We start from the raw sequence: 20,778 nt of genomic DNA, 5'->3' as shown, positions 1-20,778 counted from the left end.
CATGATGGTTATATATTATAACATATGTTGTCATATATGCATAAATGTAAAAATAAAGTAGAAAGCAAATAAAACATGTATTCCTAAGATTTGGGGTAGACTTATTAGCTGTAGCTGGATAGGCAAATTATTATAATCATTTAATCAAGTCATAGTCACATTCAGTGTCTTTGAAAAAGGTTCATTGAAATCTGCTTTGTTTTTATTTTTAGCACTTATTAATGAATAATAATGCATTTGAATTTCCTACAACTGTGTTATGATTTCAGCACCTTGCCTTTTGCTTTGGGCTTAGTCAATAATTTCAAGTGGCTTTTCTTATGATCAAGGCGTTAGAAATCTTAAGTTAACAAAGGGTTATTTTTTGCTTTAGAACAGGACAGAGCTTTAATGCATGAGTTTGTAAATGCTCATTCCTGTTGTGTACATTAGCCTCTGTGTGGTCAGTCATCAATAATGTGGAATTTATGGGAAATAACTTTTTTTTCCTCTTTCCCTTTATCACAATCATCCAACTTCGATATGACTATTGACTCATTGATTTTCAGGAGTGTGGGGGAAACGGAAAGGACCACCTTTCTCTTAGTTTCTGACTCTTGATTTTCCTGAAAACATTAACTCCTTATGCACACACAATCAGTCTTGATAGATTGTGAAGAGTTTAAGCTTATTTTGTGGGATTCCCCCCGCCCCTTCAGAGTACATTATCTCCCTTTTAATGATCTTTGCACAAAATTCCCAGTGCCTTCACATGGCTGGGGTTCTCTTTCTTATAGCAGGAAGTGATCTGATAAGTAAATAACACGATAACATATTAAATCATATATGGGTATTTTCTTCTTAAGTGAGATTGCCAGAAAAGATAAAAGTATGTTATTATGGTGACATATTTAAGCAATCCTTACTAAAATGCCAGTGATGAAATTTGCCTAGGAAAATCTTAATAATAATTTATTGTTATTGAAAGGAATTAATCTAAAGGAAGGAATTGCTAAAATATAGTAGAACTTTAGTCACTATGGCACTAAAGAAAAGGAAGGAAAGAGAACTTATTTTCATAAGGTTGGGTTTTTTCATACTGTTGGAATTACGATAATCAAGTCATCACTTAAATCAAGCATAAACTTTCCTTACCTCTGTATGTTCAATATGTAGGCATTTAAAAAAGTAAAATAGAATTTGGAGAATCTGTGGATCTTAGCATATCTACCAGATTTTAAGTTCTTTGAGAGCAGGGGCCATGTCTTTGGCAGCTTCGTGTCTTAGAACTATTTAGTAGATATTTAATAGACTTAATGTATTTAATAGTAGATATTTAATAAAGATGAGCATATTTAACAAGTATATTGATATCGCCAAAACATCTAGATGCAAACTTATTATTGTACAGGCGAGAGCAGTCACAGATTGCTATATATTCATGTTCTTGGATCTCTGATTCTCTTTAACTGATATCACATTCAGCAAAAATATAACATTAATTGATTTATATTCTTTGCCTTGGTAATTTTTTTTTTTGTCTTTTTAGTCCTGCATCCATGGCACATGGAAGTTCCGAGGCTAGGAGTTTATTCGGAGCTGCTGCTGCCGGCCTACACCATATCCACAGCAACACAGGATCTGAGCCACATCTGCAACCTACACCACAGTTCATGCTGGATCCTTAACCCTCTGAGTGAGGCCAGGGATCGAACCCACATCCTCATGGTTACTAGTCAGTTTCCTTAGAGCTGAGCCACGATGGGAACTCCTGCCTTGATATTCTTTAAGAGATCATTTGATATATTAATGTAAATTTATACACATGTGTTAAAAAATTCTATATATCCATTCCTCAAACATGCTTCCTTGCTTGAGAACATCTTTTCCTCAGGAAAATGGCAGTCTGTTCTATAATGGGTATCTATGGTTATTGTTCATGGAGAAAACTTAATATTGTCTTTCAACAAAAATAGAAGATGGCTGATACACAACCTATGTCATTATCAATAGTGCTTTTACTACATTTTTGAGTTTATATTTCCAAACTTCATTCCCAGGAGTAGAAAAATGACTACGTCTTATTCTGTTCTGATGCAACCTTAATCTCTGAATTCTAAAACTTTAGCAATAGATTTTAATTTTTAAAATTTTTATTAAAAAAATGCTATGTCAGAGTTTAGCAAACTTTTTCTGTAAAGGGCCAGGCAGTAATTATTTTTGGCTTTGCCAGCAATCAGTTCTGCTTAGACTACTCAGCACTGCTCTTGTAGGGAAAACAGCCATAGACCCTATGGAAATAGATAGATGTGACTGAATTTAGCCCACAGGCCTTAGTTTGCTAACCCCTGTTAATACACTATTGAAGGACTGTTAACCAGAAAAACAAATAAAAAATTGTGTTTTTTGCTTTATTTTGTAGAGCAAGTTAGTGTAACGGAGAAGATTCACCTGGAAGCACTATTGAGATCTCAAAATGTTGGCAGTAACAGATGTTTAGGAGGAGATTAGTAATAACCCTGAGGAATCTGCAGTAACTGGCACACCGAGTTGGCATGGCTTCAGATAGAAAAATGAGGTCCTCTAGGGCCCAGGTGAAAGGAGAATAACCTTGTTTTAGTGATATTAGTTGGTAAATGCCCACTGGTGCTCCTCCAAGGCGATGTGTGTAGTGACCGGATGGTTAAGTACAAGCACAAAGCCAAAGGCTGAGAAGTTTATTTTTGATAGGTTGCTCATTGCCACCCCCTTTGATACTAAAATGGGTATCAAATGAATATCAAAATGAGTACCATAGATACTCTGTTTCTATATTAAAGGAAAACAATAGCAATCCATTGTTCTTCCATTTAGACCAATCTAAATTAATTATCCTCCTCATTGCCCATTTACCCTGCCACATGTCTTTCTTAAACCATGATTTTGAGGAGTAAAAGTATTTTTGCTGAGTTCAAGGATTTAATATGCTGAGCAACCTATCATTCAAGGAGCTGACCTGCAATTTTCTGATTGATAATGGAAATGTTAATGTATTGTTCACCTTCTTATTTTTGGCCTAAAGTGAGCTAATAACTAGAATCATTATGTTCCGCCTATAAAGTGTGCAGGCAAAAGGGAAGGTGGCAGATGTTGAGGTCTATTTTTCAAGTTAATTATAATATTGGAAAAATGAATTAGCTGGAAGGAAAAATCCAATTTCATACCATTTTGCTGGTAAAAGGGGCAATGGAATAACCAATTTCTGAAGTCTGTATTGCTGTTCTGTGGATTAGTTTACTGCAGAAATTTTACCCATTAATCTATGTCTTGTAATTATTAGTACAACACTTGCTACTGTGGAACCTAAGATTGCACTGAATGAAAGACACCACTTCTCTGGAGTCATTGTCAGTCCCTCTACCCTGATGCTCTCATGTTACCATGGCATTCTAAATAGTAGTTACCTAGTCACCTTGGGTCACCTTAAGGCTCTGTGATGGTATGGTTCTTACTGAGTCTGATGGAGCGAACACAACAATGAAAAAGAAAACCCGGGGTGATGCCTGGGAAGTGTTCTATTGCTTCTCTACTCTTGTGGCAAGTCTACGACTTGCATTCTTTTTTGTCTTTTTAGGGCCACACCTGGGGCATATGGAATTCCTGGGCTAGGGGTCAAATCGGAGCCTACACCACAGCTGTATCAACACAGGCTTCTTAACCCACTGAGCAAGACCAGGGACCGAATCCGTGTCCTCATGGATACTAGTTGGGTTCCTTACCACTGAGCCATAATGGGAACTCCTGTGATTTGTATTCTTAAGGGGAGGGGTATTGCCTACTGCCTCCCCCTGCACCCCGCATTGGGAAGGTGGGAGGTATCAGTACTTGAGTGACACAGAAATCTGAGGCATTATAATGCCTGGTGGCCTCCAAAGGGTCAAAATACACAGATATGCAGTATACTTGTGGCATTAAAATGTCAAGGAGGAACAATTAGGGAAAAGGTCTAAAAAGATTCATTAGAGGAAAGATAATAAAAAAAAGGTTAATGGAGTTCCCATCCTGGCTCAGTGGTTAACGAATCCGACTAGGAACCATGAGGTTGCGGGTTCCATCCCTGGCCTTGCTCAGTGGGTTAAGGATCTGGCATTGCCATGAGCTGTGGTGTAGGTTGCAGATGCGGCTCGGATCCCCCTTTACTGTGGCTGTGGCGTAGGCCAGTGGATACAGCTCCAATTCGACTCTTAGCCTGGGAACCTCCATATGCTGCAGGAGCGGCCCATGAAATGGCAAAAACACACACATACACACACACACACACAAAGTTAAGGAACACTACTCTGTGGGGAAGAAAGGGGTTCCTTTTGCCTTTTTTCTTAAAAGTTCCAAAGCACCTGGTTTGATCATGTGGACACTGGATACCCATTTGCTGGTGGTGGCTAAGTCCCAGGTATACCCTAAGTTTGCCTTGATGTGGGCAGGGGGAGAGGCCTGATCCCCAAAGCACTAGTCCTTATGTATTATCCTCCAGTTCCAGTTCTCCAGAGCCACAAGCTGGAGACTAAAAAGCCAGCCAAATACTAGTTGTGGTATTTTGTGCTACCATATAGAATAGCATACATAGAGTTTTTTGTGAGTAGAGAGTCTAAAAGATTTGAAAATCTTGGAAGCATTTTTATGCTGGTCAGTCTTACCATCCTTAGGGGAAAGGATTGGGGTTTTCTTTTCCCCCAGAACAATTTAAACTTAAACTCTTTGTAAATGTCAGAATTCCAAATAACAGCCCTCTTCTCTAATATGTTACTCTAGGAGGAGGAAATGATGAATGAAACACATCAGCTAGTCTTTCCTTGGTCCCACTGTCTTCCTCTGGAAGAACTAGTTTCTATGAAAACTGAGTGCCCTGGAAGAGTGAGGACATTTTCCTGATCCAACTCCTTTGCTTACATCATCTCCGGCTGTAGTGTGGACCTTGAGCAACTGAACGTCCACTTAACAGAGACTTGGGCTGAGAGGTTCACTCTCTGAAAGCTCTTTGGATTACAGGCTACATGGCAGTTATCGAAAGGATGTTATCACCTCTGGGGCCAAGCTCTGTCAGTCAGGAATTGATAAAGAAAAAAAAAAAACAATTGGTGAAATTTGGGGATGACCAAATTTCAGTTGGAAATTAGAGTCTAATGATCCTTCACTGCCATATATTTTCGCAGAGTGAATCATTCTTCAGAGTCGGAGAGATTAATTTAAGGTCAAGTGGATATTTATCAATGCCAGGCACTGCTTCCATCATTACCAGGAAGTAAAAAGCAGTCTGAATGTGATGGAGATAAGAAAGTATAAACTCAACTGCAATAATAAAAAAAAAGGCAGAAGTTGAGTGTGTCTTAAGAGACACAAGAAAAATACTGTGAATGATCAAAGAAAAATAGATTACATCTGATTGGAAGGGCTAGGAGAAGCTTCCTGAAGAAGTAATGTGGTAGGTAGGCCTGCAAACAAGGGTAGAACTTGAAGGCAGGATGGTGGGAAGCCTGCTCCAGGGGGAGGGGAGGACGTGAGCAGAAGCTTGTCACTGGGAAAGCACCAGGTGTGTGAAGGGAACAAGCAGCTGCTCTTGGACTAGAAAGTTAACAGGTGATGTATGAGCACCATTTTCCTCTAGCAGAGGGTAGAAGCTACCTTGTAAATGTGGAGGAAGGAGAAGCAGAGCCATGAGAGGCAGCTCTTTAGAGCTGGAGTTGACATGGAGTTGATGGTCAGGGTAGCTCATTCTGTAGAAAACCCCATATGGAGCTCAGTTTTGCAGGGTTGTGTGAGCTGATCTCCTTGACTTCAGGGTTAGACATCTTGGTATTTGTGTGAGAGACCCAGCACTGGAGGGGTACAGATGAGAGTTTCAGAGAGCAGGGCTCCTTTCTCTTTCATTACTCAGAATTCATTAGGTCTCTCACTGAATCCAAGATAAAGTCCTAGAGGAAATGTGTGACTCAGTTTGAAGGGGCCTCAGAACACAGCCTGGAGGTCCCTGGTCTTGCTCAAGAATTAGGGCTCCTCCCCTGGTTTTATTGGGTGTCATACTCAAATCCTGACCTCTCTGGACTTCCTTTTCCTGCTCCCATGGTTCATGCTATTATCTTCTCCATGTCAAGATCCAGTGTGGATCTAGAGTGATCATATATGTGAAAGCACTTTGTAAAAAAATTAAGTCTAATGTAGTGTGAGCTGGCAGTTTGATTAATAAATTACAATCTTTTTATGAGCTCCTTCCTCCATTGGCCTAAAATATAGAATCTGAGTCTTTGGGGTCAATTTAAACTCATAGATCAATCAAATGTAAATGTTAAAAGGGATTTAAGTACTATCTAGTTCTCCTCCTCTGCTGAAAGGTAGCCCATCCTAGTGGTCAAGAGTATAGATGCTGGTAACAGACTGGGTGTGTTCAAATCCCATCTCAGCTGCTGACATGTTACATGACCTTGAGCAAGATTATTTTAACCACTCTGTGTCTCAGTTTCCTCATTTATAGAATGGGGATGGAAAAAAGCTCTCTATCGCAGAGTTGTTGTGAGGAGTCAATGAATATGTGCAGTGCCCTGAGTATCTGCTCATCTTCAGTGCTGTACGCATTAATATGGCTAGTTCAATAGGCTCATTTTTTGGAGATAAGGAGACTGAGGTCTGGAGAGCTGAAGTGACTTGCACCAGGCAGTCATCTGCTCAATGGTGGAACCAGGACTAGAACACGGTTACTGTCCTCTGCTTATTCCGGCAGCAGGATTTGCTTTTGATGAACATGTTAGAATGAAGAAAAGTGTGCTAAAATCTTTCATATATCTTTAAGAAGGAAAAAAGTCATGTGTCGTCCAGGAAAAGGCAGACCCTCTCAGAAAGAACTGTGGAAAATGTGTCCTGATGGGTAGATAAACACTGAATAAATTCGCTGAAAGCCTTTCACATTGAGTCTACTCCTGGGGTTGCTATTTTTCACCCTTTTGAGGCACTTCCATCACATTTGCTGGTCTAGGTCTTTCGGCATATTAAATGAAAACTGTGCAAGGTTCTCCGTAGGCTATTGGAAGAAATAAACTGTAAACTATTGCCTTGAGAGTAGAGTTTACATTTCTGCATACTTGTATTCTAGGTGCCAAGCACAGCATGTAAAAGGGACTCAGTAAATATCCACCGAATTGACATGGAACAAAATAGTGTTCCGTTTTTGACTTTGGAGAAAAGTTCTGCATGTGTAGTTTCACTTTTGCCTACTAGAGGCCTTAATATCCTATTGTTTCTACCCTATTCATTTCCTATTGTTTTGAGGACTCAAAGAGGTTGTAGTGAGGGGCTCTTTTCTGGGTCCCTGAGGGGATCCTCTGGACCTTTCAGGACCTCAGTTTCTGTATCCATGACTCCATGAAAGGGGATTAATATTCTGGATGACATCTTGTAGATAAATGAGCATCTATCTGCTAATGCTTATCCTGCTGAGGGGAGAGATGTTGGGAGGCATAGGCGATGTTGGGAAATGGTAAAACAGTGGGAAAGTGCCACCTGGCAGCCTGCACATGGGAGCCTGGTTGGAGGAGGAAGTCAGCCTCAGGGAGGAACTGAGAACACTGCACAGCTGCAGAGTGAGAGGGGCTCAGGGGGCCTTCCTCCCCCTTCAGTTCCTCAGAGGCTCAGGAAAGATAGGTGCCCAAGGGCTCTAGTGCCTGGAAGAGGCATATCCTTGTCCTACTTATCTCTGTCACAGAACAGTATGGAAGCATTCTAGCATGCAGGTGAGGCCAGCTGTAAGAAAACCTGAGTCAGGGTCCCACTCACATTTGTGGACTTTGTGGCACTCTGTGGAAACATTTCCATGTTAATGGTAAAATGAGAAGACAAAGTGTGTGTGTCTGTACGTGTGCACATGCAGACTTTTTGCCCTCCTGATCTGTGTTTCTATTTCTTAATGATAAAATCTTTCCTTTCATGAAATGACAGTGTTGATGGATGATACTTAAAAACAAAAAACAAAACCTCTTTACTGGGAAAAGAAGTTGTTGCCCTATTTTGAATCCCATGATGATAGTTATATCTATCTTTATCTATCTATATCTGTACCTATATCTATACCTCTGTCTGTCTATCTATCTATCATCTATCATCTATCTACCTACTATCAACTATCTATCTTTATTGCTGTGTGAAATCCCAAAATCTGGGAACCATCTGGGAAATCTATAAACACAGAAATTGAGTAGTGGTGCTACTTTAATTGGAGGCTAAAAGCTGTGGGAGGCTTTGAGGAGTTGTCCAGAGGCTGGAGTTCAAAGTCAAAGGTAGGACTTATGTTGTGACCCCAGACAGATTAAAGAGCAATATGATTTTTAAATAATAATACTATTTATAAGATCATTGGTTGAATATTTTCAGGAAGTCTATATATTTTTATTTAATATTCATAATGATGCTGGAGATGAGCAAATTAGACACATTTAATAATGAAGAAACTGAATGTCAAAGGTATATTAACTTGCCCAGAATACCTAGCAGGGAAGTTGCTGAGTTGGTATTTTAAGTCTGGGCTATTTTTTCATAATGTGGGCTTTATATAAATAATAGCTACTACATATGCAGGTCTTAACTGTGTTCCAGTCACTGTACCTAAGTCATTATATACATTATATTATTCAAATATTATCAGAACCTTATGATATATGTATTATTATTATTATTCCCATTTTGCAGAAAAGTAAATTGAGGCTAAGAAAGACTAAATTGCTTGTCTGGGGTCACACCTGAATCAACCTATCTGGCTCTAGGGCCCATGTACTTCACCACTACACTAAGTTGTCACCCAACAGGGCAAACTTCCTGGGATGTTGTGGCAGTCTCTTAGCTGATCTAAGATCAGAGAGGGAAAAGTGCCACCTAAATGTTGGTAAAGAGGTGAGGATCTGAATTTGTGGAAAGGGCTGTCTGGATACCAAGGCTGGGGAGGAGAAAAATATTTTCCTGCCTTAATAGTAGGAGGCTGGAGATGCTTTGTAGTTCAATAAAATAGGAAAAGTGCTATTCTGAAGGGCCCTTGTAATTCATACACACCGAAGGGTTATAGCAAAATGAAGTGAGGACCAGAACAGAGAGGCAGGAAAGTGAAGGAGTGGTACCTAGAAATCACAAGTACTTCTGAACAGGTGAGAAGCCCTTTGCCAAGTGGAAAGGTGGTGGCACATTTTAGAGGTACAAGGAGTGAAATCCAGAGAAAGGACATCTACCACAGTACCCCTCCAAGTGAGGCCACAGCTGGGGAGCATCTTCATCACCTGGCATCTCTTTAGAAGCACATATTTGGGGTCTTATTGAATCAACTTCTCAAGAAGTGAGATCCAGAAATCTGTGCTTCTTATACATCCTGCAATTCAAGTAGCACCGTGTTACATTCTTCTTCCCAGGTCTCATCTCATATCAGCCCTGGCAGCGCTCTAGCTTTAGGACACAATATCAATCCGAGGTGCCTGGGGGCCAGAGTTGGACCCTTGAGAACTCATCACTCACCTGGCACTGAGGCAGATGCTCTGGATCATGGCACCTTCCTATCACTCTCCATAACTACTCAACAACTGCTACAGAACTTTCTGCAGCAGCTTCTGTAGGAGACAGCCTTACCTCCCACGTGTGAAGATACCAATTAGAAGAGATGACAAGTCACATTTACTTTCTGGCACCTAAGAAAGAACTGACCGTGATTGTGACAACTCCTCCATGTTTAACCTTTTAGTAATGCTTTCTCCACAAGGTGAAAAAGAGATGCCTACTCCAAGACAGTGAATCCAGTGGCTCTGTTTTTCAAGAGAAAAGAAAAGTGCTTTTAGAAATAGTAAGACGCTAAGGGCAAGTGCTTGGATTTCTTGCCTATAGAGGAAAAATGTGCATATCCATTTTGGAGTGAGTGACTTGTATTGATGGACGATTTGACCTAATACATCCCAAGTGCTTCCTTTCAGTTTGTCGCTTACCCAGAGAGCCCACAAAGGGTGACCTGGCAAGATCTAGGAAGGTGATACTTCTAAATAACTCCCTCTTCAAAATCCAAAATGCCTGAAGTGCCATCATTAGAGATGCCTTGTTTATGGTTAAATATTTCATCCAACTGTCTTTCTTAGCAGATCTGGGGAAAATGTGGCCTGTTTATGTTAAAACCCCCATGTGAGGTGGGGGTCTGGGGAGCTGGGGCATCTGGGGATGATGGGGAGGGGAAAGGAGAGACATTGTGCAGAAGGGGAAAGACTAGCATTCTTAAGGTTTACTTCATGTGAACTCATCTCTCTCTCTAACACTTCTTTGAATCTCAGCTAACCAGCTTTTAGGAGTTCACACGTCTAATGCTCCTGGTCAGGGAGCCCTGACTGGAGAACAAAATCAATCCTTTAGGCTTTAGTCCATGACCGAGGAAAGGGCAATTTCTTTGCCATTGAGGGACATTGTTGTCAGCTCACTGAGGGCAGTGCTAGGTCTCTCCTCCCTTCTCTCATCTAGGTCACATGTCAGACCCTGACACATGCTTCAGATTTTTTGTTTTTTTAAATCTCCTTTTCCAAATATCTCTACCACTGACCATTCCACATCCAGAAATGTGCTCTGTGGGTCTTGAATCCCTTCTAAAATAAAATATCCCTGGCCCTAGGTGTGGTTGCATTTTGTTTTATTTTCTGTTCTCTCCTTGATTTTTCAAATTAATAATAGCAGATTTTAGTTGATGCTCACGGAGAGCAAGGAGATTATTTTGGGAGATTGTGATGTGATGCCAAAATGCTTCACTCTCAAGGATGACAGGACTTTGTAGAGATGCAGAAAGAACAATAGAAAATAGAGAAAAGTGAAACAGACCAGAATTTGCTGAGATAATTACTGATAGCTACTGTGTAATAAGTTGTCTCATATAAAATAGTTGTATAAGAGGCCTAAGTATTCGTAAGTGGGGATAATTTAAGGTTTGGGCCTTTTTAAAAGTTGCTATTTAAGGATATTTGATATTTAGATGCACTTTCTATAGCTTTATTATATAATTATGTATATGATATATGTATATATAAGATCTGTAGTAATATATAAGACTTTATTAAATGTATTTATTTAATTTATTTAGATGTAGCAGGGGATAAAATATGGAGGAATTCCTGAAGTAATTAAATTTTAAACCAACATTTTAAAGAACCAGGACTTGCAAAGAGGACTGGCATTTTGAGAGTACGGCATAAGTTCAGGGAGGGTGAGGGCACACATAAGAGGCCACAGGTTACTTGATTATGGCAGAGTCGCCAACAGGAGGAGGCTGGGGCATGAAGTTCAAGCTGAATGGAGGGACCAGCTGATGAAGCACCTGGAGTGCTAGCCTTGGGAGATGGATCTGGAGGTTCCCAGGGAGCCTACAAACAGAAGGATGGCTCAATATGAAGAGTGTGAGGGAAGGACTAGAGAGACAGCTAGGCCAGCGCTGATGGGGGAGACAGAGGACTGCAGGGAGATGAAGTGCCTGCTGGCTCTCAAATGCCAGGAGAGTGAGTCTGAGAAACAGACAGAAATAATGTATCTACCTCTCTCTTGAAGTGGAAGTGGGGCGGGGGGGGGGGGTCCTACTCTGAGCCCTCTTTATGTTCCTCTCATCAAAGGCACCTTCTTGGACAGAGATGATGAGATTTAGGGGGATGATTCCCATAGGCTAAGGCTGCAGAATGGTCCAAGGGCTTCTTTCAGATGATCTTCCCCCTTCCCCCTTGAAGGGGCTCAGTCTGCCTTCTTTGTGTTGAGATAAGCAGTTAGCAAAGCCATCATGTCCAGGGAGTCAAAAGTCTCTCTGCCTGATGATAAAACTATGGTGAATGCATCCATCAGGCTGGTGGCTCCATTTTGAGGGCCCCAAAATGATGGATTTTTTTTTTTAATTCCAGATTGAAATAACAAGACAAAATCTCAAATGGCTCTTCGGATAAGTGGGCAAAATGTTTTAACTATTCGTTTTCAAAAGATCTCTCCCCACACCTCCACAAATTCATGTAGAGGCTGTTTTTCTTTGAGAATAGAGCAACTAAGAGAGAAAACTTATTTTAATCTGGCTTACTCTAAGTCAGTTTAGAGGGACAAGGTTACAATTGGTGTTTGAAGGGGAAAAATAGAGCCTCAGGTAATTCGTGGAGCCAGGAAACCTTCCATTTTCTTCTCAGCCTTAAAGAACACACCCTTATGAAAATGACTGAAGCCTAGGAAATTATGAATCTCAAATTAACTAAATAAGAAAACTAATGAATAGCTGCAATTTTATGCCATGAGATTTTTATTTGTTTGTTTGTTTTGTTTTTTCTTACTTAAGGGATAGGAAATCTTTTATGCCTTGGGTTTTCCAATTGATTCCAAGAGTATACTATGATAATAATAGCTTTACAAAATAAAAAGATGTTTGGCTTTCTATTCTGAATTTCAGGCATGGGGTGCATTACCACTGTTATATCACACTTACTCACTCTGATGAAAGAAAAGAAGATTGAACATTAAATGCTGAAGGTCATCCATACAGTTGTCCCAATAGCAATCTGTGTACCTTTAACCCTGTGGAGCAAAAGTAATTACCCTTTGGCTTCTGGTGACCTCAACTAACCTTTGTTGAAGGGCCAGAGAAAATAAAGGCTGACCATTAGCCTGCCCTCGCTGCCCTGGGCTTAACCTGCTGTGTGAATGAAGAACAAGCCAACAATAGGATGAGAGGATGTTGCCATGGAAATAGCCCTGAATGAAGGAGCAAAAATCAGAAATTTATCACAATTAATTGTTTTATTAAGAACCTCCCATCTTTTGGATTATTCTCTGGGGAGGTGGTGAGGATGTGCTCTCATCTAGATCTTATGGGAGAAAAAAATCTGTTGGAATAAATGATGCAGCCTACAGAGTAAAACCATTAAGTTGTGGCTAGAACGAGACAGCTTTTTGAGAGGATCTATATCTTCACACAACCTATACAGACGCAAATGCAAACAGCCACATGAGGGCCTGGGAACCTCACACTACCAGGCAAATCTGTTGAGGTGCAGCTTTGGGTACCTGTGTTTTAATATTTTCAGCAGATGTTGCCTATGCTTCTATGCCTTGGCAAGGTCTGGAAAATACAGGTAATCATATTTAACAGTATATCAGTGAACAGAAATTCAATGTCACATTTTGTTGTCCTTATTTAACCTTTGTGTTAAATGGAATCTAAGTTCTATGTGTTTTTAAGATGAGCTCATTTAGATTAGAAAATAGAAACTTGCCATTCAGTTATTTTCAGATTAAACTAGACTAACTCAAGATGCTCTGGCTGCTGTAGAATAATTGAAGGAAAAAGAAACGAAATGCGTGAGAGACTGCTTTTATAGAGAGACTACAAGTTATCTTTCAGGTATAAGCAGACTTATTTAAAAGTAATCATATTGATGTTTCACTATAGAATGTTTTCATTTATTTTATTTTAATTCAAGGATGAAATTAGACTTTAGAAATTAAAAACATGGATTTTTTTATTAGTACTTTATTTTTATTAAGTGGATTAATAAATTGTTAAGTAAATGAGAACTGGATGTTACCTTTTTCCTTTTTTTTCTTTTGTTTTCTTTTTTTGGGTGGGTGCTAGAATAGCAATGTGAAACCTTCATTTGTTTTATTTCCTAAATAATGAGTTATTTATGTTAATCAGTTTTTAAAATAATTTGAGGTACTAAAACAAAGCAGGCGGTTAAGCTCAAGTATTGATTTTCTCTCTAATGGGTATTTCATCAGTGAAATTGTAACCACCGATGAAGGAGAATAAACCGTAGCAGGTGTTTACTGAAGACCTTGGTCACAATGAGAAGATCTGCTTTTTTTGTCACAGCATAAGATGCCAACATGAGTTTCATTTATGCAGTTTAACTCCAGATATTTATAAGAAATTGGTCTCATATTGGGGAGAAGGGTTATTCAGCTTTCATTAGAACTTAGAAAGTTATGTTTAATAGACCTAAACTTTTAAAACAAAGGGATGCTGTTGGCACTCTATAAACTAACAATGAAATCCAATTCTTGTTGGCTTCCTATTTAACCCATCTCCTGCCTAATTTATCATTCATTCTGTTTCTCCTATTGTTAGGGCCAGGATTCTCTGCTGACTCTCCAGGTACCTGTGGCCTTAAGGCTCATCTCAAATAATATAGTCGACGTGGCTGGACTTGTTAAACAATTTCTGTGGCCTTTGGCAGGCTTTTAATCTTTTCCTCTGTTATAGATAACAGTTTTTCTTAAGTGGCGGCAAGACATCTCTAAAAATAAACCTGCAGCAAGATCCTGCTTGTGCTTACCTTGTGGTTCAGCAGCATCTTGCTTGTGTTCATGCTTCCTCATTCCCACTTGCCTTAGTTTTTGGGGGACCTGCTTGTAGGATGCTAAGAACATTCCTTCTGGCAGTGGTACCTGCAGCGTTGAGCTTAGTCTTCAAGGTCCTCACTATACTTGGACCATCTCCAGATTGTCTGTGTTCGTTAACCCTCAGCTGGACAGCTTGACTAAGGCAGCGGGAACCGAAAGTAAAGATGGTGAGGGGCTTCTTTCGTTTTACCTGTTTGGGCCAATGGAAGAGTGAGAGAGAGAACGATGATCAAGATCAAAATGTAAAAACCAAGGCTCATCTGTCCTTATGTGAAGACAGCTGCTTGGTCTCTCCCATTCAAAATGATTATGCATAATTTCTGCTGGTTTGGGTAATCCATCCTGTATTAAAATTACTGAAAGATATTTCACTAAATATAGTTTACTTGTGGAGTGCATTTTTATTATTCTAATTTTGCCTAGAGGAAAGACATCATGTGTATTTATTTAATTTACATATAAATCTTCCCAAAATAGTTTTTCAAGGAACGGGATAGATCAGATCTCTCAATGACTAGATACTCACATGAAGACATGAGAGTATTTACTGATTTATAACTAATAGTGCATCAACTTAACTGTTCTTCAATAGCATCCATAAAAAATTATATTAAAGTATGAAGAGTCATTTAAAAGATGAAGACTACCAAGAATAATTTTGTATATTTTTGTGGTTATCTACTCTTTGCTTATAATCCTTAATCCTATGTATGCACACAACTACTAAATAAATGTACAAACTATGTAATATAAATAAGGATCTAAGTACAACATGCTAGAAACAAAAATATAATTATTCAGTAAGTGAAAGGATAAATTAAATAATAAATATATATTTGGAAAAATGCAAAAATTGCCATTCAGTACACTTTTGAATATACGTATTTAGAAAACTACATAGAATTTTAAGAGAGTTTAAGATAATTTTTAGAGTTAACATACATGTTTTAAAAAACACGACATTTTTTCAACAGAGGCTACAATAATGTTGAGTTGAATGGATACTTTCAACCTAAGGGGAAAAAAAAGCTATTTTAATAGCTCATGGGTGTTAAAACTACCAGTTCCAAAATAAGCATACATTAATGGCATGGCATTATTCTGCCACATTCAGTATTTAAAATATCTTTCCAAGTATTATGTGATCCAAGTATAATAGATCATATAAAGAATATAGGATGTTTTAGGAGAATATCTAAGTACTGTGATATTAATACTATGTATTGGGTTAAGGATGCAACAAATATTTAAAATTATATGATATCAATGTTCCTTATAAAAGGATGTAAATCAGTCTTTTCCAACGGACTGCTAGAAATATAATGCTGTCAAGCTTCCTATAGTTTCAAGCACAATGTAGAAAGACGGTAACTTATAAAAATAAATATAGATCCATTTAAACACATCTCAAAAAACAAAGATATTCTAAATAAATGGTCATATTTGCCTTTCACAAAGTCTTCATCCTGAGTTTGAAGCAGAGAGTAGGGATTTTTGTAAATCATGTCATTTAAAAATATATATTATGCCAGTCTAAAGCAAATGATTAACCCAATTTACATCCCAACCACCAGCATTCCATATACAATAGTACCATGCATCCAGCTGTGAAGTAGCTGGATTCAGTGCTGTCTATTTGCACCCACACACTCTAAGCACCTAAGTATAGTTAATAGCTAAGCTTTGAGCAAGAGTATCTGTTGCCCTAAAAGTTAGCTTCAGGATTAAATACCTTTAAATGCTGCAGCGCCCTGGATTTCCAGTTAACCAAACTATATTTCCAGCAGAAACTCTTGAGGTATAGAGTAGTTCCCGTCTGCAAGCCCTTCCTGCTGGTCTTCATAGGAAGCCGGTGCTGGAACGTTTTTGTTTTTGTTTTTGTTAATCCTGTTGATAATCTGACTCTCTGTCAACTAGTGCTTTTCCACCCATCACTAGCCTTTCTTAGGGTGATGACTGGAAGGTTGAAGGGCTGCAGGCCAAACATCATCCTCCCCTTCTCAGGGTACCTTAGTATGAGCATGGCATCAGGACTCTGGGGAAAGGAGGGAGAGCTGAGCCATCATATATTCCGCAAATTGCAGGCTTTCCCTCTGTCCTGCAGTGCTGGAGAAGGGGATTATTGCTGCAGGAAAAAAAAAAAATCTGGGCACACTGTAGAAATAATCACGGCAGTTCAGCTCGCCCCCCACCTCCCCTGTTCTCTCTCTCTCTGTCTCTCCCTCTCTCGCGTTCTCCCTCTCTGTCCCTCTCTGTGCGAGGCCCCAGCTGATTCAGGCTGCATCCATCCATACATAAATCATTCCCCTTATTCTATTGGTTACATGGTACATGGCAAGTATTGATTTTTTCCGTTGCCTCATTGCTGGAGAACACTTGGTTTTTGTGAGACAGAAAAAGAAAAAAAAAAAAAAAGACAGACCAAACCAAAAAAAAAAAAAAAAATCCTCACTGGAGTTCGGTCTAGATAAAAATCATCAGGCAGATATTTAACATCCTAACGATAAGCATGTTCCAAAAAGAGCATACTATGGGGAGGCCCTTTCCTATCTGTTTGCGTGTTCTTCCAGTATACTCTGTCTCAAACGAAAAAAGAATCATTTGCAGCTGTAAAGAGCTCTGGGTTCAGGAAGTAGAAACAGCATGCAGAGAGGGAGATGCTCTCATTGTGCAAGGCGAAGAGATATCCAATTGAGCACCATTAAACCAGGGGGAAAGAGTTTAGTTAAAACACAACTCACTGTAAAAACAAGAATAAGGAGGCAAAAATAATGCCTTATGGCCAAATGACGTGTATGGGACAGAAAGAGATGTTTCTCTAGGTTTATTTTGTGTGGTGATAAAATGTGCAAGTGTGCCTTGCTTGTGTGAAGAGTAAATATAGAATGTGCCTCAGCTGTCAAAATATTGTGACTTTGCATACTCAGAGACAGGACAGAGCCAAAAAAAGTGAACTGGTCTTAGTTTAGGATTCTGACATTTGCGGAACAGAGGTAGAGCGTTCTCCAGAACCTAAGTTAAAATACCCAGGAGCCTTAATATATGACTTGTCACAAAAGACCAATTTGTTTTAAAGTGATAGTGGCTCTTGGACTCAATCCAAAGGGGTTTGATTTCTAAAATATCAGAGTGACTTCTTTATGAGGTAATCCTATCCAAAGGATCATTCCAATGTACAAAGATTGTTATGATGAGGAAATCATTATAAGAAGGTTATAGAGCAAATGTAGACATGAAAAGACTATAAAAATCACAATTTTAATTTTGAGAACTTTGTCTAGATACTCATGTTGCAACAGAACAAAGGGTGGGGAAAAAATGTAATTATAATGTATACTTGTAAGGATAACTTGATCCCCTTGCTGTACAGTGGGAAAATAAAATAAAACAAACAAACAAGTAAACAAAAAAATTTTGTAAACCCATGTGAGAGTTGATTATCAATCTAACACAGTGTGACCTTTAGGAACAATAACAATTCAGTGCGTTATATGAAGGTGATAGGATATTTTCTCATGGGTTCCACTTAGATCCATCAACTAACAAATTTACCATATGCACAAATTACAGATGAGAGGTGAAGGGCTTAACTTACTTTATGGTTTAAAAGAATTCCTCCTAACCCCAAACATTTACTGGGCACAATAAAGAGAGTCTATTACGATAAACTGTCACTAACCTCAGAAGTCAGGCTAGGATTTCTCCTCTTTTGCCTCACAAAAGCTGTGCTGGGGAATTCTTTTGGTTCTTTTCCCTTGTCAGTTTACTTGAGGGCCCTTGGTGCCTGGTTCATGTTTGAGATAGGGTCTGCCCAATAGAAGATTCTTTGGGGCAGAGCTGCAGAGGGCCCATCCATGGGGGTTGTGGTCAGCCCGTCCTGTGTGGTCCTTCTGTGCACAAAATAATTCATCTCTTTCTTCGTATTGTTAAGAACATTTTTTTGAAGGACCCTGAACATCTTTTTTGTTATAAAAGCATTGGTTTATCTAAATTGCCATTTCAGGGGAACCTCTGTGAATGAAGGTGTGGAAGGAGGGAGGTCTACATGGACTTTTGTCCAAATTCATGTTGTGTTGTTTTGTTTTGTTTGTGTGGCTGTTGTTCTGGGCTCTGATCCAGATGCATATTCTCTCAGCAATCTCATATCCATGTCCTAAGGACAGTAAGATGCACACTACCTACCTACATGGTGAAGGAGTCCATAAAGGACTTGGAGCATTTCAGAATTAAAAGGGAGGAGTTCCCGTCATGGCGCAGTGGTTAACGAATCCGACTAGGAACCATGAGGTTGCAGGTTCGGTCCCTGCCCTTGCTCAGTGGGTTAATGATCCGGCGTTGCCGTGAGCTGTGGTGTAGGTTGCAGACGCGGCTCAGATCCTGCTTTGCTGTGGCTCTGGCGTAGGCCGGTGGCTACAGCTCCGATTCGACCCCTAGCCTGGGAACCTCCATATGCCACAGAAGCGGCCCAAGAAATAGCAAAAAAAAAAAAAAAAAAAAGATAAAAAGGGAGACAAGAAAATAACAACAAAAGCTAGAGGAAACTTTTCGAACCTGACCCCTTCCTTTCCTTGGCCTCATCCTTTCCTGATCCAACAATTTGAGCCAGGGTTTATTGACCTCTTACTGTGGACAAGGGATTTACTTGAGAGAGCAGAGGCTGCCAATCTAAATGCCCGTGCCCTCTCCCAGAGCAGGGCACTCCTCCTGAAAACCTCCAGTGTGGTGCCCCACCTCCTCCCATGTGAGGTTTTTAGCTGTATGGCTCCTTCTCTTTCTCTATAGGCTGTTTCTCTAGAAAAGCCATATAATTACATTAAGTAATTAATACCCAAAGAGGCCTTTGTTTTAGAGTTTTATCTTCATTCTGACAAGATTTAAGTGACCCATACAGAGCCTTGCCTATAGCATGCTCTCAACAAGAATTTGTTTTACTTTAAGATATTATGGGCTCAGAGGAGAGGGAATTATAATAAAAGCTAGCAACTATTATGGGTGAGGGGTTAAAGTCATTGTCATGTAATTTTTACAACAAGCCTGTATCTAAATAACCTTATTTTATGTCCATTTTAAAGATGAGGAAACTGAGGTGGAGAGCAGTCAAGTGAGTCACCCAAGGCTACCCAGCTACTAAATGGGGGAATCGGGTTTCAGTCTCCCACTGCTCTGACCCAGCACTCAATGCACGGGAGCAGGGGCAGCTGGCAGAGGCCCTTACATTCCAGCTGGAAGTATTTTCAGAGAAGTTATGACCAGGAAATGGCTTCTGTGCTGACCCTGAAGCATGTTGCAATCCACAATTTTTGTACCCTATGGGTACCCTTTGATTCACCATGGGAAAATGAAAAAAAGGAAACATTTTAAATCTATTAGTGGAGATAACTAGTAGAAGGAATTTTTATGTGCCTGTGAAGCCGTCTGAATATGAACATAACTTTTGGAGAAGAAAATGTTTACCTATTAAATTGTGTGTTAGGACAGATCTGGACATGTGTGGATGGGTTTACCTAAGGTGAGGCTCACCCATGGAAGCAACAGTGGCAAGCCCCAGCAAAGGGGAATCACGGAGTCCAAACACAGCCTCTGAGGAACAGCAACTCTCCATGACAAGTGGCAGGTATGCTCAATTCATGTTTTCTTTTTAAAAAATTTATTGCTATTATTTAAAAAATTTAATTCTGTCATTTCCTTTTTAAAGTGTAATTGATTTACAGTATTATATTTGTTTCAGGTGTACAACATAGTGATTCAGTCTCTATAGATTATACTCTATTTAAAGTTATTATAAAATATTGGGTATATTCCCTGTACTGTACAATATATCCCATAGTTTGTTTTATACATAGTAATGTATACCTCTTAATCCCATACACCTATCTTTTTTTTTTTGTTGTTGTTGTTGCTATTTCTTGGGCCACTCCCACGGCATATGGAGGTTCCCAGGCTAGGGGTCCAATTGGAGCTGTAGCCACTGGCCTATGCCAGAGCCACAGCAACGCGGGATCCGAGCCGCGTCTGCAACCTACACCACAGCTCATGGCAACGCCGGATCGTTAACCCACTGAGCAAGGGCAGGGACCGAACCTGCAACCTCATGGTTCCTAGTCAGATTCATTAACCACTGCGCCAGGACGGGAACTCCCCATACACCTATCTTGTTCCTCCCTTCTTCCCTTTCCCCACTGGTAACCACTAGAGTGTTTTCTATGTCTGTGAGTCTGTTTCTGTTTCACTATATTCATTGATTTATTTTTTAGATTTCACATATAAGTGATAACATACAGTATTTGTCTTTGTCTAATTTATTTCACTAAGCATAATAGCCTCTAGGTCCATCCATGTTGCTGCAAATGACAGGATTTTATTCCTTTTTATGGCTGAGTAGTATTCCATTTTAAATATATGCCA

General features: G+C 39.6%; 1 long non-coding RNA gene across 1 annotated transcript in view; it reads left to right on the top strand.

Annotated features, from left to right (window-relative positions):
• LOC125128052 (uncharacterized) overlaps positions 1–20,778 on the top strand; it is a 361,128-nt gene that overhangs the window by 291,710 nt on the left and 48,640 nt on the right. The window contains exon 5 of the long non-coding RNA XR_007135124.1: positions 19,847–19,987. This is a non-coding gene — a long non-coding RNA (uncharacterized LOC125128052). The remainder of the gene's footprint in view (positions 1–19,846; positions 19,988–20,778) is intronic.

Source organism: Phacochoerus africanus, chromosome 5 (genome assembly GCF_016906955.1).
Source record: "Phacochoerus africanus isolate WHEZ1 chromosome 5, ROS_Pafr_v1, whole genome shotgun sequence".
Taxonomy (NCBI): domain Eukaryota; kingdom Metazoa; phylum Chordata; class Mammalia; order Artiodactyla; family Suidae; genus Phacochoerus; species Phacochoerus africanus.
The sequence above is the reverse complement of the archived record's forward strand: the minus strand, read 5'-3'. Positions and strand labels throughout refer to the sequence as shown.